Consider the following 12,759-nt stretch of genomic DNA (forward strand, 5'->3'; position numbering starts at 1 on the left):
AGGTGGGAATAGGTTTCGTGCCTTGGCCTATTCCCCTTGGAGGCCCAGTGGCCGCCGTCCGTCTGAGGCCACTGGATAGTCACATTTGGGTCCCCAGTGATGAGACACACAGGGCCTCATGGGATGGGGTGGAGCCGGGCTTGTCCTCCCCACCCCAACGAGACCCCAAGTCATCACCCACGAATGGCCTCTCTGGCTCCTCGTCAAGCTGCTTAACGGCTATGATCCCAGAGACTCAGAAAAATATTTCGAAACCCAGTGGCTTTTGGCAGAAATGCATCCGGACTCCACCGTACGTTACTGTCGCCGGAACACCCCAGGGAGGAAAGGGTGCTGTCCCTCCGCCTGCTCCCTCTTGGCGACTTGGTGGTTGTCATCCTCCAGAGGCCACTGGACAGTCAGGCTTGGGCCCACAGTGAGGAAACTTGTTGGGCCTCACGGGATGGGGGGGCGGCGGAGCCGGGCCTGTCCTCCCCACCCCAACGAGACTCCAAGTCATCGCCCACGAAAGGCCTCTCTGGCTCCTCATCAAGCTGCTCAACGGCCATGATCCCAGAGACTCAGAAGCAGATCTCTAAACCCAGTGGCTTTTGGCAGAAATCCCTCCAGATTTAAGTGTTAAAATTTTGGAATTTCAAAACCACATGGCCCTACTGCAGCCACACGACATCATATGTTATTCATAACCAGCAATAGAACACAAATTGTCTATTGTTGCCTTTTCAGCAGATCTGAGTGTTGGGGTAAAAATCTCAAATAATGGTGGGTCTGGTGTCGAAATAGTGAATGTGATCAAAGTAGAGAGAGAGTAATGTGGAAATCATCTGCCCCACAGGCAGGGGGAGGGTGTGGGATGGGGGTATACTGGGATTTTTGGTGGTGGAGAATGGGCACTGGTGAAGGTACGGGTGTTTCATTGTATGACTGAGACTTAGACCCAAAAGCTTTGTAACTGCTCTCACGGGGATTCAATAAATAAAATTATAAAAAATGGGAAAAAATAGTAAGGTGGAGTTCATGCACAATTCAATCAGCTAATCAGTGACTGAATAAATAGCAGTACTCCTACAAAAAAAAAAAACAACCAACAGGGTATATGATAATGTTCTCTAAGAACTGTGAGGAAGCAGAGGCCCACCTTGCTTTGCTGTATGAGAATGAGGGAAAACATTTACCCTAGAAACTTTGGGACTCAGGACTAAAAGATGAGACATAGTAAAAAATTACCAGGAATAGAGTCTGGGGCTATGGTTTAGCAATAGAGCACAACTTCATATATATGAGCTCTGGGTTTAATTCCCAGCACAATAAAAGATTATTATTTTACTAATAATTTTATGGCATTTGCATTTTATTATGAATCAAAAAGTGCTATTGAAGCAACAGCATTTTATTTCATGCCATTACATAATTTCTATACATACTTATTTATAAGACAAACCTCTAAAGTTGCTCATAATGTTATCCTCATGCTGCAGACAAGGTTATATGCCCAGTCAAAAGGTGACTGAGTTATGACTTATGATTTATGACTTATGACTGAATTATGACTGGCTTGAGAGCTAGAGCTTTGATTGTTGTGTGTGTGTGTGTGTGTGTGTGTGTGTGTGTTTTACTTCATACCTGGAAATACTGAGGGGGTCACTTCTGGCTCTGCATTAGGAATTACTCCTGGCAGTGCTTGAGGAACCATATAGGATGCCAGGAATCATACCTGGGTCAGGTTATGCAAGGCAAATGCCCTACCCGCTGTACTATCTCTCCAGTCCCAGAATGTTTTGTTTTTTTCTTTACATTTATTGGTTTACTAAAGTAAATCATTAAGTAAACAGTACAAGGAATTTGTACAAAGTAAAAATTCTTGTTAACACTCAGGTCAGCAAAGAGTATTGTCATCATCGTTGTCCCCTCATGCACTATTATTGCTCCCACTAGAGAAACTACTGACCTGAATTTTAACTCCGAAAATCAATATATCCTACTTTCTATGTATGCTAATGTAAAACATCTCATTTCTGTCAGATGAGTAAAATAGCTAAACAACTGGTGTATGCTTAACAAAATGTTTTATTTTATTTTTTAAAATATAAAGATAACTTCAGGCTGAGGAGAAGGTTCAATTGGCAGTAGCACAAATTTTGTATATGGGAGCCCCAAGTTTATTCCGTGGCAATGCAGAACTCCTGAGAACCACCAGAAACTGAGCCAGGCTTAGCCACTGAAGAGTGCCAGTTGTGCTTTTCCCCAAAAGTAATGTCAAGAATGAGAAAAGCAGCAAAAAAAAATGTAATAAAAGAATATAATTAAAGTCTTAAATGTAAAGCTATGTCAAATACAAAGATAGAGTTAGTCTGGAGAGAGGGCACAGGGGTTAAAGCCCTTGTCTTGCATATGGCTGACCTTGGTTGGATCTCATAGCTATCAGAACACCACTGGGTGCAACAGAGTTAGGACTAACTCTTGAGCGATGCCAGTATGTACTAAATCTCCCCCGCCTCCCCCAAAAGGATAGAATCTTAAATTGCAATAAAATGGAGTACTCTAAAAGAGAATATTATAAAATTTCACCATTGAAAAGCAGATAGCATCTAACCATCTACTTTATTTGTCCCCCTCCCAGAGGAATAAATAAAATGTAGAGAATCAAAATAGACTATGTAAAATATCCGGGATACAATCCAAAATTATTCAACCAAAAAAGAGCTAGGACAACATTACTCATTCTCAAAAGAAAAGAAAATTAATATAGATCAGTCTTAATTTGAGGCAAATGTTTAATTGAGGAAAAAAATCAAGAAAGCCAAAGATTTATTTATAACTACATTCAATGATGTGATGTAAATATGGTAGTAATAAATATTAATGAAACTCCACAAAGAAATAGATCTATTTGAAATGATCAAATATAAATTTTAGAACGGAAAAGGACAGTATCTGAAATTTAAAATTCTCTAAACTTAACAGACTAAAGATAGCAAGAAAAGACTCAATGATCCTAAAAGTGAAGAAATGCTATTAAGATTTTACTCTTCAACATTTTGTATTTTTTGGCATCTAATTTCACATAGGATATCAGAGGGTATCTTTTCTCCTTATATACCCACTATGTACTTCTTGGAGACAAAATTTGATGGTGATGAATTCCTTTAACTGTTGTTTGCTGAAAAACTCTTTGTTGATTCTTCAAATCTGACTGGATAATATTTATGTATATTGATTAAAAATTAATTTAGACATAATCTTTTACAAAAGTCATTATATAATTATAGAATAATTCTGATGTTTTGAAATAGAATGTGCCCAAGTAGTTTTCATGGTGTCTTGTTTCTGTGTAAAAGCAGGTGTTCGCAGGCTGTTTGTATCATAAACATTTAGTATTGATCAATACTCATCCATCCCTTCTTTTGAGGACTATGTTTGTCCCACTCAAGTTATGTTTCCATCAAAAGCTCCCATACTCTTAGCCCCTAAGCTATTTTCAGCTTGTGATATAAGATTATCATCTCTTGATATTGCCTATTGTGGACATCACATCTATAGAGTTTTGCTGTGTGGTACAATTCTTCTAAATATGTTTCTTATTAATCTCTGATTATTTTAATTGTGTGTATTAAAAAATAAATTATGAAAAGCCATAAAGGGTGGCTCTCTCTCTCTCACTGCCTGTGTTCGGTGGTCTCGGTCTGCTTCCAACACCGGAAAGGCCGTGGTGATGGGCAGACAAAGGAGGAATGAGAGCCAGGCTGGTTGGTGTCAGCTGCAGTTTATTCCATTCCCATCTCCATTCTCTTCCTCCTCTGGATCCCCCTTTCTTGATCCCCCTCATCCTCCTCTTGAATCCTGTTCCTTCATATTTCTTCTTCCTTCTTCTGCCTCCCCCAGCCCACTCTTACAGCCTTACTTAAGCATGAGGGGTTAGGGTAATAATTACACGTAGGCGTGGTCATACAATCAACAGAGATAAAGTCCTTCCAACAGGGGAAGCTTCTTTCAGGACAAATTCTTGTTCAGTAAGATGACCCTCCCGATAGAGAAATTCCATTTATGGGTGTGTTTCTCCATTCCTTAGTCCAACAAACATACATTCATAATATTAGTCATTTTGTATGGACACAGTAAGAGATACATTAAGCTTAGAGGAATTGCTGTCCTGGGGTCACCTCACTATAAATCTCAGAACTACAGTCCTCAGCCCAGATTAGTCTTTCCTAAACCTAGCAGGGTCCTAATCTTGTCGTTACTTTTTGGATCATGACAGAATTTGTCCATGACCATGCTCTTAACGTATAGTTAAGTATTGTGGCGTTTTGGCCTTGCCATTTTGATGACAGGGTAGCTCACAGCTTGACCTAGGTCCATTCAGGATTAGGGGTTTGTCCTGATGACAGTGATACAGTGATACCTTATTGTGCCTTCATTGATAACCATCAAATGTGCACCAATAGGAAAGAACTGGAGTAATGATTTTCTAAAGTGGGTTTGTACACTAATATCAGAATTACCTAAGGAGCTTTTTAAAAAATACAAAATCTTGGACTTACCCCCCAAAAAAATAAATGGGTAGGGAGGGTCTTATGATGTGTTTTGCGGTCCAGGACTATGTTCACTCATAGGTGAGGCTCGGCCTGAGCATGTGGAAAGTGGCCTGGAGTATGGTGGCGGTTGGGTAGCGGAGGTCGGCTGCCGGGTTTGGGTCCCTTGGGGGCAGGGAGACCTCTCATCCGCCCCCCATCCTGGGGCTCCCCGAGTGAAAACACCCTAGCTTGGAGCTCGGTGGCAAGGTTATGGGGACTCATTTTATGCTCCCTTCTAGGAGAAGCAGCTGTAAGTTATGGAGGGTGGCCAATGAGGAGATTATCTGGCTCAGGTAGGAGGTGGCTTATAGGTGTGATCCTTGGGTCACTGGAGACTGGGGAAGCAGGCAGAGGATCTCTGCTCCTGGGTCCCGTTGAGCCCAGAATACAAGGTCACAAAGTTCCGCATTACCTGGGTTCTGTGGCACTTCACTCACGTGTGAGGCTTGGCCCGAGCATGTGGAAAGCAGCCTGGAGTGTGGCAGCAGTTGGGTAGTAGAGGTTGGCTGCCAGGGCTGGTTTCCTTGGGGTGGGGAGGGCTCTCATAATAAGGTAAAGGCCAAGTATATTCTGAAACAAGGATGACTTAAAGACAGGCATGAGTGACTCAGGAACATCTTGCAGAGGGCATGTCCAGTTGGGAATGTTGATGTATTTCCTTTTTTCTTTTTTTCTTTTGCTTTTTCGGTCACACCCAGTGATGCTCAGGGGTTACTCCTGGATCTTCAGTCAGGAATTACTCCTGGTGTTTCTGGGGGACAATATGGGATGCCAGGAATCAAATCTGGGTTGGCCGAGTGCAAGGAAAATGCCCTACCTGCTGTGCTATTGCTCCGGCCCCTGTTGATGTATTTCTAATGAACAGCAGGTCAGGGAAGCTGGGAAAGGGGTTTTCAAAGATCACACACAATCTTTTACTGAGAAGGATGGTTATGATATGGTCTTATATCAAATATTTTATGAAGACCAATTAGAAATTTTTCTTCCTATTCTATGGTTTGTGAACTGTTTTAATTTCTGCCTTTGTTGTTCAGTGATGACCAAGGGTTCCTCAATACTGGTTGTGGTGCTTACTGAGGGTCACACACAGTAGTTGTGTTCCTCTCATGTTCCTATGAGGCACCAGATAGCAAATACTGTTACATCTCAGGAGGTTGCAAAAAGTAATTTTGGTGTTGATTTGTTCATATAGGTAACATTACTAGAACAAATAAATTGATATTTCTTAAATTGGGCTATATTCTAAGGATTTAGGTCTACATTTTAACATTAGATCTCTTAAATTCTATGCTTACAATTTCAACTGAGCTATAAATCTTTCTAGGCCCTTTTGGGGTGGGAATTGGGGGAGGAGTATATAATATTTTATGAGGCCCATATGTAGGATGACATTGCTTTGTACTTTCTCCACAAGGAGCTTAGGTTTATCTGGTTACACCCATCACAGTGCTCCTGAGGCATTTCCATTCCATTGTGTTTATCTGTAAATTCTTCGCTATGCTCTCCTCCCCAACCAGTTAATCAGCTTTCCCCCTAATCAGACTCTGTTAACTTGTAAGGTTAGATTCCTCAGAAATCTATGATTTTTTTTATATTCATTCAAAATTTTATAAGTATGAGTGAAATATTGCCTTTCTCCTCTACTTGTGCCTTATGAACAGTTTTTTTTTAAAGCAATGCCCTTTTTGTAAGTATACAGGAAGACCGTTGACGTTATGCTTTGTAACTTAGGATTTAATTGGCTTTGCATATTATTCACTCCTGGGCATCTGCTTTCTGGACTTAAGCCTCAGTTGCCCTTAGTTCCTAACACCCCAAAAGCTGGGTCCCGACGAAGGACTGAATGGACCCAGGGCAAGCGGTGAGCTACCCTGGCATCGAAATGGGCCAGCCAAAGTGCCACGATTCTTAACTATAAGTTAAGAGTTTGATCATAGACAAATGCTGTCATGATCCAAAAGTAACGACGAGACTAGGATCCTGGTAGGGTTGGGAAAGACTATCTGGCCTGAGCACTGTAGTCTGAGATGGAGATGGCCCTAGGAGGGCAATTCTATAAGTTTAAGATATTTCTTACTGTATCCATACAAAATGATTTATATTATATATGCTTGTATGCTTGTCTGATAAGGAGAGGAGAAACACACCCATGAGATTCCGCTCTTGGGTGGGTCGTCCTGCTGAGAGAGGATCTGTCCTAAGAGAGACTTTCCCTGAGGGAAAGAATTCTACCCCTATTGATTGTAATCGCACCTATGTGTAATTGTTACCCCAATCCCTCATCCAGAGAGATATAATGAGACTGTAGAATGGGCAAGGGGAGGCAGAGGCAGAGAAGAGAGACTGGTGTGGATGGAGAGAGGATTGGAAAAAACTGCGACTAAGACCAACCAGCCTGGCCCTTCTTTTCTTCCCTTGCCTGCCCATCGGCATTGACCTCCCGGGGGTGGGGGAAGCAGCATGAGACTACCGAACGCGGGCGGCAGGAGAAATAGAGCCACCGCCACTGTGCCCCCTTTTTTGAGTTTACACACCCATAGATCATCTAAACAGGAAATTACTGTTTTATTTTTTAAACATCCTCTTTAAATTTACAAAATATACAGAAAATAACTAAAATCAAGTGAAATGACTTGGGAATGACAGAGAAACTTTTAAAACTGAATTTGCTATCAGTTTTCTGTTTCAAAATGCAGTATAGATTTCTGCCACATTCACTCACTTCAAGTACATTCATTCAAAATTGCATATTTTGATCTGGAGTGATACAGTGGGTAGGGTACTTGCCTTGCACATGGCAGACCTGGCACACCATAGTCCGCCAAGCCCAGCCAAGAGTAATCTCTGAGCATAGAGATAGGATTAAGTCCTTTTGAGCACTTCTGGGTATGGCCAAGAAACCATTAAAATCACCCTCATCCACAAAATAATCCTCCAAAACAAAATTGCATTTTCTAGCACAATGATTGGCATGTGACAGGCACTCTTTTCTTGAGTGAATGTGAATCAGCAGTAGAGGACATGCCATGTATTTATTAAGGGGTTTGACTCCTGGCACTGGAAAGCAAATAATCAAATTTATTAATTTGAGAAAAAAAGCAAATTTATTTCATATTATTTGTTACAACAAATTATCAACCATATCTTTCTAGGTTAAGATCTCCTTTAAGATTTCTGGCAAAGATATGCTTTGGCAAAATAATCTCCAAGACTGTATTTTAGTATTAGCTATATAGACATTGGCACAAACATTCATGGATTTCATTTATACTGTTATGCTATATACTACCATGTTTAAACGTCATAAAAAATTTCTATTGGTAAAAAACAAAATGCCATCTAAATCAATGGAAATCTAGTCAGATTCATGTATTCATCTAGCAGAAGGTGTAGAAAATAAAATGCTTTATATATATGTGTGTGTATATATATATATATACACACATATATACTAAAAAATAGATGGGGACAAGTTTATTAGCAGAAAAGAGTGATTATCAATTCATTTAGATGATATTTTGGTTTTTAGCAACAGCAAAAGAAAAAGTTTGGGAGATATAGTAAGTCGGTTGCTTTGCACATGGCCAACACTGGTTCATCCCTGGCACTCCATATTGACCTCTGAGCACCAGTAAGAGTGATTCTAGAGTGCTGAGCCAGGAGTAAGTCCTGAGTATCACAGGTGTGGTCCAAAAATCAAAACCAAAACCAAAAACTGCCCCCCCCAAAAAAATACCACCTCAACAATTAAAACAATAGAGTGGGAGAGACTGTTTTAGGCAATTTTATGTTCCTTGGTAAAAAGCACCTGATCTTAAATAGATTATGACTTGAGTGCTGACCAAGAATCACTTGATTGGTTCAAAGAAATATATACTTTGTGGAGAGACAGAAACTACAATTAGTTTATAGGCACTTTCTGTGTGCTTCTGAACACAGTCCATTTGATCCTGTTGCTTTTTTAAAAAAAAAGATTTTATTTTTTATGAGCCTGAGTATGAAAGAATTACTTGATCACTTGATCTCCCGTTATTCATCGAATTACTCGAGCGGGTGCCAGTAATGTCTGCATTCATCCCTGTTGTGTGCTAGCGTAGCCCAATGGCATCTGTTCATTTTAGGAACATGCAGAGCCTCAAACTGATCATTCAGGGTCTTGACGAAGAAGTCTGACCATCTTGTAGGTGGGCGTCCACGCGATCTTTTGACGTCTCGTGGAATCCAGTCAGTAATGGCTCTAGTCCAGCGGTTGTCTGTAAACCTCATTACATGTCCAGCCCATCTGATTTTTGAGGCCTTGGAAAATGAGACAGCATCTCTGATTCTTGAGCGTTGATGGAGATCAGAACTCCGGATTCTATCTCTCATTTGAGTGAATTGTGATATTCCAAGCAAATCTCCTTCGATTCCTCTTTGAGAGACCTGAATAGCGTTCTCATCCTGTTTTCATAGGGCCCAAGTCTCTGAGGCATATGTTAATGCAGGAAGAACAGTGGAATCGAAGAGATGTGCTCGTAGCTGTAGGTTCTTTGTCCTCTTAGTTATTTCTTCAACGCTCTTGAAGGCATTCCAAGCCACTCTCTTCCTCCTGTGCAACTCAGGTGCCAGGTCATTCATCATGTTGATTTCTCGACCTAGGTATATATAACTGTTGCATTCAGAGATGGTGGTTCCATTGAGAGCTAATGGAGCGTCCGGAACGAGGCTGTTTCTCATAAACATTGTCTTCGTAAGATTCAGCTGTAGTCCGACCTTTCCACACTCACGGTCGAAGTCGGTCAGCATTTGTGCCGCTTGGCTGATATTTGGTGTTATTAGAACGATGTCATCAGCAAAGCGGAGGTGGTGTAGTTGCCAACCATCTATCTTCACTCCCATTCTTTCCCATTCCAGTCATCGCATGATGTTCTCGAGGGTGGCACTGAAGAGTTTTGGTGAACTGGTATCACCCTGCCGAACCCCTCTCTTGATATGGATGATTACTTCTTTGTAGAATGGTGAGATCCTGGTAGTGAATCCATAATAGAGCTCACAAAGGATCCTGATGTATTGAGTTTGTACGCCCTGATTGGGTAGGGCTTCTATGACCCCTTCCGTCTCAACAGAATCAAAGGCCTTCTTTAAATCAATGAATGTTAGACAGAGCGGCATCTTGAACTCCTGAGAAACCTGTATGAGCTTAGTAATCGTGTGGATATGGTCGATGGTATTGAATCCTTTTCGGAATCCAGCTTGTTCACATGGTTGTTCTTCATCTAGTGTTCTGCTAATCCTATTCAGGATGACTCAAGTGAACAGTTTGTAGATGACAGACAATAGGCAGATTGGGCGATAGTTGCCAATGTCATGGATGTCTCCCTTCTTGTACAGTAGTACAGTCCTGCTGGTTTTCCACTGGGATGGAACCTTGCATTCAGATAGGTAGCGTGTGAAGAGCCGAGCCAGTGTATTGATGAGTACTGATGGTAAGTTCTTCAGGTGTTCAGGTCTGATCTGTCTGGGACAGGTGCTCTTTGTTTCTTTACTGACGAGATGACATGTTGGATTTCGGAAGGGAGGACATTGGGAACGATATATCCATCATGCGGAATGTGGTATGTGGGCAAGTGGACATGGCTATTAAAGAGATCTGAGTAGAAGTCATGAAAGAATGTACTACAAAAATTCAAAAAAATGACAAGAATACTCTGCACGTAGATTATCATTTAGATTTGAAGGAAGGAGTCAGAGTTTTATGATCAGGCAATAGCTTGAAAATTCATAGCCTTGAAACCAGTTTTACAAGAAGTAAGTAAAGAACTTCTTTAAAGGACAGGATGAAGTTCCCAACATGTGGCATGGAGTATGACACTCACTAATGGTGCATATGGTTGTCCCCTATTACATTAAGAAAAATTAAAAATATATAGCAACCAATCACCCAAAATGGACTTTTATTAATTTATTTTCTGATAATTATTTTTGCCATTCTTTTAAGTTTTATTGTAACAAGTAACATGAAATAAATTTGTTATATGACTGCCAAAGGGGCAGGATGAGGGTGGGAGGGAACCTGAAGACTTTGGTGGAGGGAAGGAGACATTGGTGGTGGAACACTTTATGCCTGACACAAACAAAAATAAAATAAGACTTTAAGAGAGATTTATTCATTTAAGTCTTATTTTGTAAAGTTAATAGTTACTGCAAAATACATATTGAACATTATTATTTATGAACCTATTAAAATTTATTTGTAGTACAGTGATAAGGTATCATTTAATGTCATATTATTTTTTAGAACTAATTAAAACATAATTCTTTAACTTCATAATGTCACAGTTTGGGGTATAGGCACAGTTTGGAAAATATAATTAAAATTAAAAAAATTCTTTTAAGTCAGAAATGATCTCCACAAAGGCAGTGACATAATAAACATTCTAACTATACCGAAACACAAAATCAGAAGGCAGTGAGTATGAGATAGATGAATATTACAGGCATTAGCAAAGAGAATTCAAAGACAAATCACACTGGAGTGGAAGAGATAGTACAAAAGGGCTCTGGCCTCGCACCAGCCCTACTAGATTCCATCCTGAGCATCACATGGTTCAGCGCCTACACCTCCACCCTCCTTCCTGTTGAACAAGACTGAATCCAGAACAGAGCCAGGAATAAGTCCTCAGCACTGGGGGGAGTGTGGTTTCCAAACAAAAATCACACTCTTTCATACAGCCAAGAAGATAACAACTCTTTCTTTACACATTTTCAAGACAATTAACTAGTCCTTAAAGAAGAGGACTTGATAACATATATTGCATGCTTTCATTCATTTTCATTTTATTTGGTAATTGGGGCGGCCTTTTGTACTAGTTTTTACCCAGAGAAAACAACCCCCTTCTATCTTTATGATGGGTAAGATTTGCAAGGGGGCAAGTCAGCTTTCACTGTTAGTATCCTTTTCTTTACAGACCCATGACAGGGATGTTGCTTCATTATTTGCTTTTCGAGTTGAGTCCCCAGGACCTGGAGAAAAGCATTTTGGGATAGTTTACTAAACCTTAGTTGATAAGGCTGGCACATTTTCTTGGTTGGTCTTGGCCACTGCCAGGCAGGCTCAGGGGCTACTCCTTGCTCTGGACTCAGGGATCACTACTGTAGGACGCTCAGGAGACCTTACGTGGTTGGTGTCGCTGCATGCACGGTGAGACTCGCATGGTTAGTTTTTAAGCCTTACCCGTTTTCCAAGCCCCAAGACCTGCATGTTTTCTAAGGCAAATGTATACTAAAGAAATTTCTTCCCTATCTCCGACTGCAATAATTAAGCCTATTATTTGTTTTTACAGGACGTTTTGGCTTAACTTTGAAACAGTAGATAAATTCAACTTATAACTTGATGCATTTTTCATGTTCAGACTGTTTTCACTGTGGTCAAATGAATGACCCTGTTAGAAAAAATTTAAAAAGCTGACTCTCTCTGGCGCCACATAATTCAAAAGTGTTTGGGAGGGAAGGGCGGAGTTGGATTGGATGTTAGATTTGCAAAGATAGGCAAAGAATGTGGTTCAAAGACCAGGTAAAAAGTCCTAAAAGATCTTCCACAACCACCCCCGGAGCTGTGAGTGCTGATACCAGCACCTCTGGGAAGCTCACAGGACTACTTCTCTACAGATTTCCTGGGGAAGGGAAGAGGGCTCAGGCTTTGCCATCCCTGCCTCGGTTCCCGGGCGAGCCTGGCGTGGGCTGCAGGCGGCTGAGGGGCTGCGGGCGGCTGAGGAGCCCTTTCCCGCCGGGAGTCGGAGGGGCGGCTCCGGGCGAGCACGGGCCGGGCCGGCGGGTCAGGCCGCGCGCGCTGCCCCCACCTCGCCCCACCCTCCGAAGCCCTTTCCGGCGGCCCGGCTTATCGGCCCCGGGCGGGACACTTCCCGGCTGCGGCCCCGAGGACTCTCCAAGTTTCCTGTGACGCCGCATTCCCCGCCCGGCAGCCCGGGCGCTCGGAGGCTCCGGGAGAACAGCCGGCGGCGAGCCCGCGCCCCCCGCGCCCCGGCGCCGCCCCGCCCCACCCGCCCGCCAGCCCGCGCGGCATCCCGCGGTCCGGCCCAGGGCCGCGCCCCGCCTCGGGGGAGGTGGGTCGACCCGCGGCCCGGCCCGGCGCAGCACCCGCCCTCCGCGCGCGCTCATTGGCCGCAGCCCGGCGGTGCCCGGAGAC

Source organism: Sorex fumeus, unplaced genomic scaffold, assembly GCF_029834395.1.
Source record: "Sorex fumeus unplaced genomic scaffold, SorFum_2.1 ptg000131l, whole genome shotgun sequence".
Lineage (NCBI taxonomy): Eukaryota > Metazoa > Chordata > Mammalia > Eulipotyphla > Soricidae > Sorex > Sorex fumeus.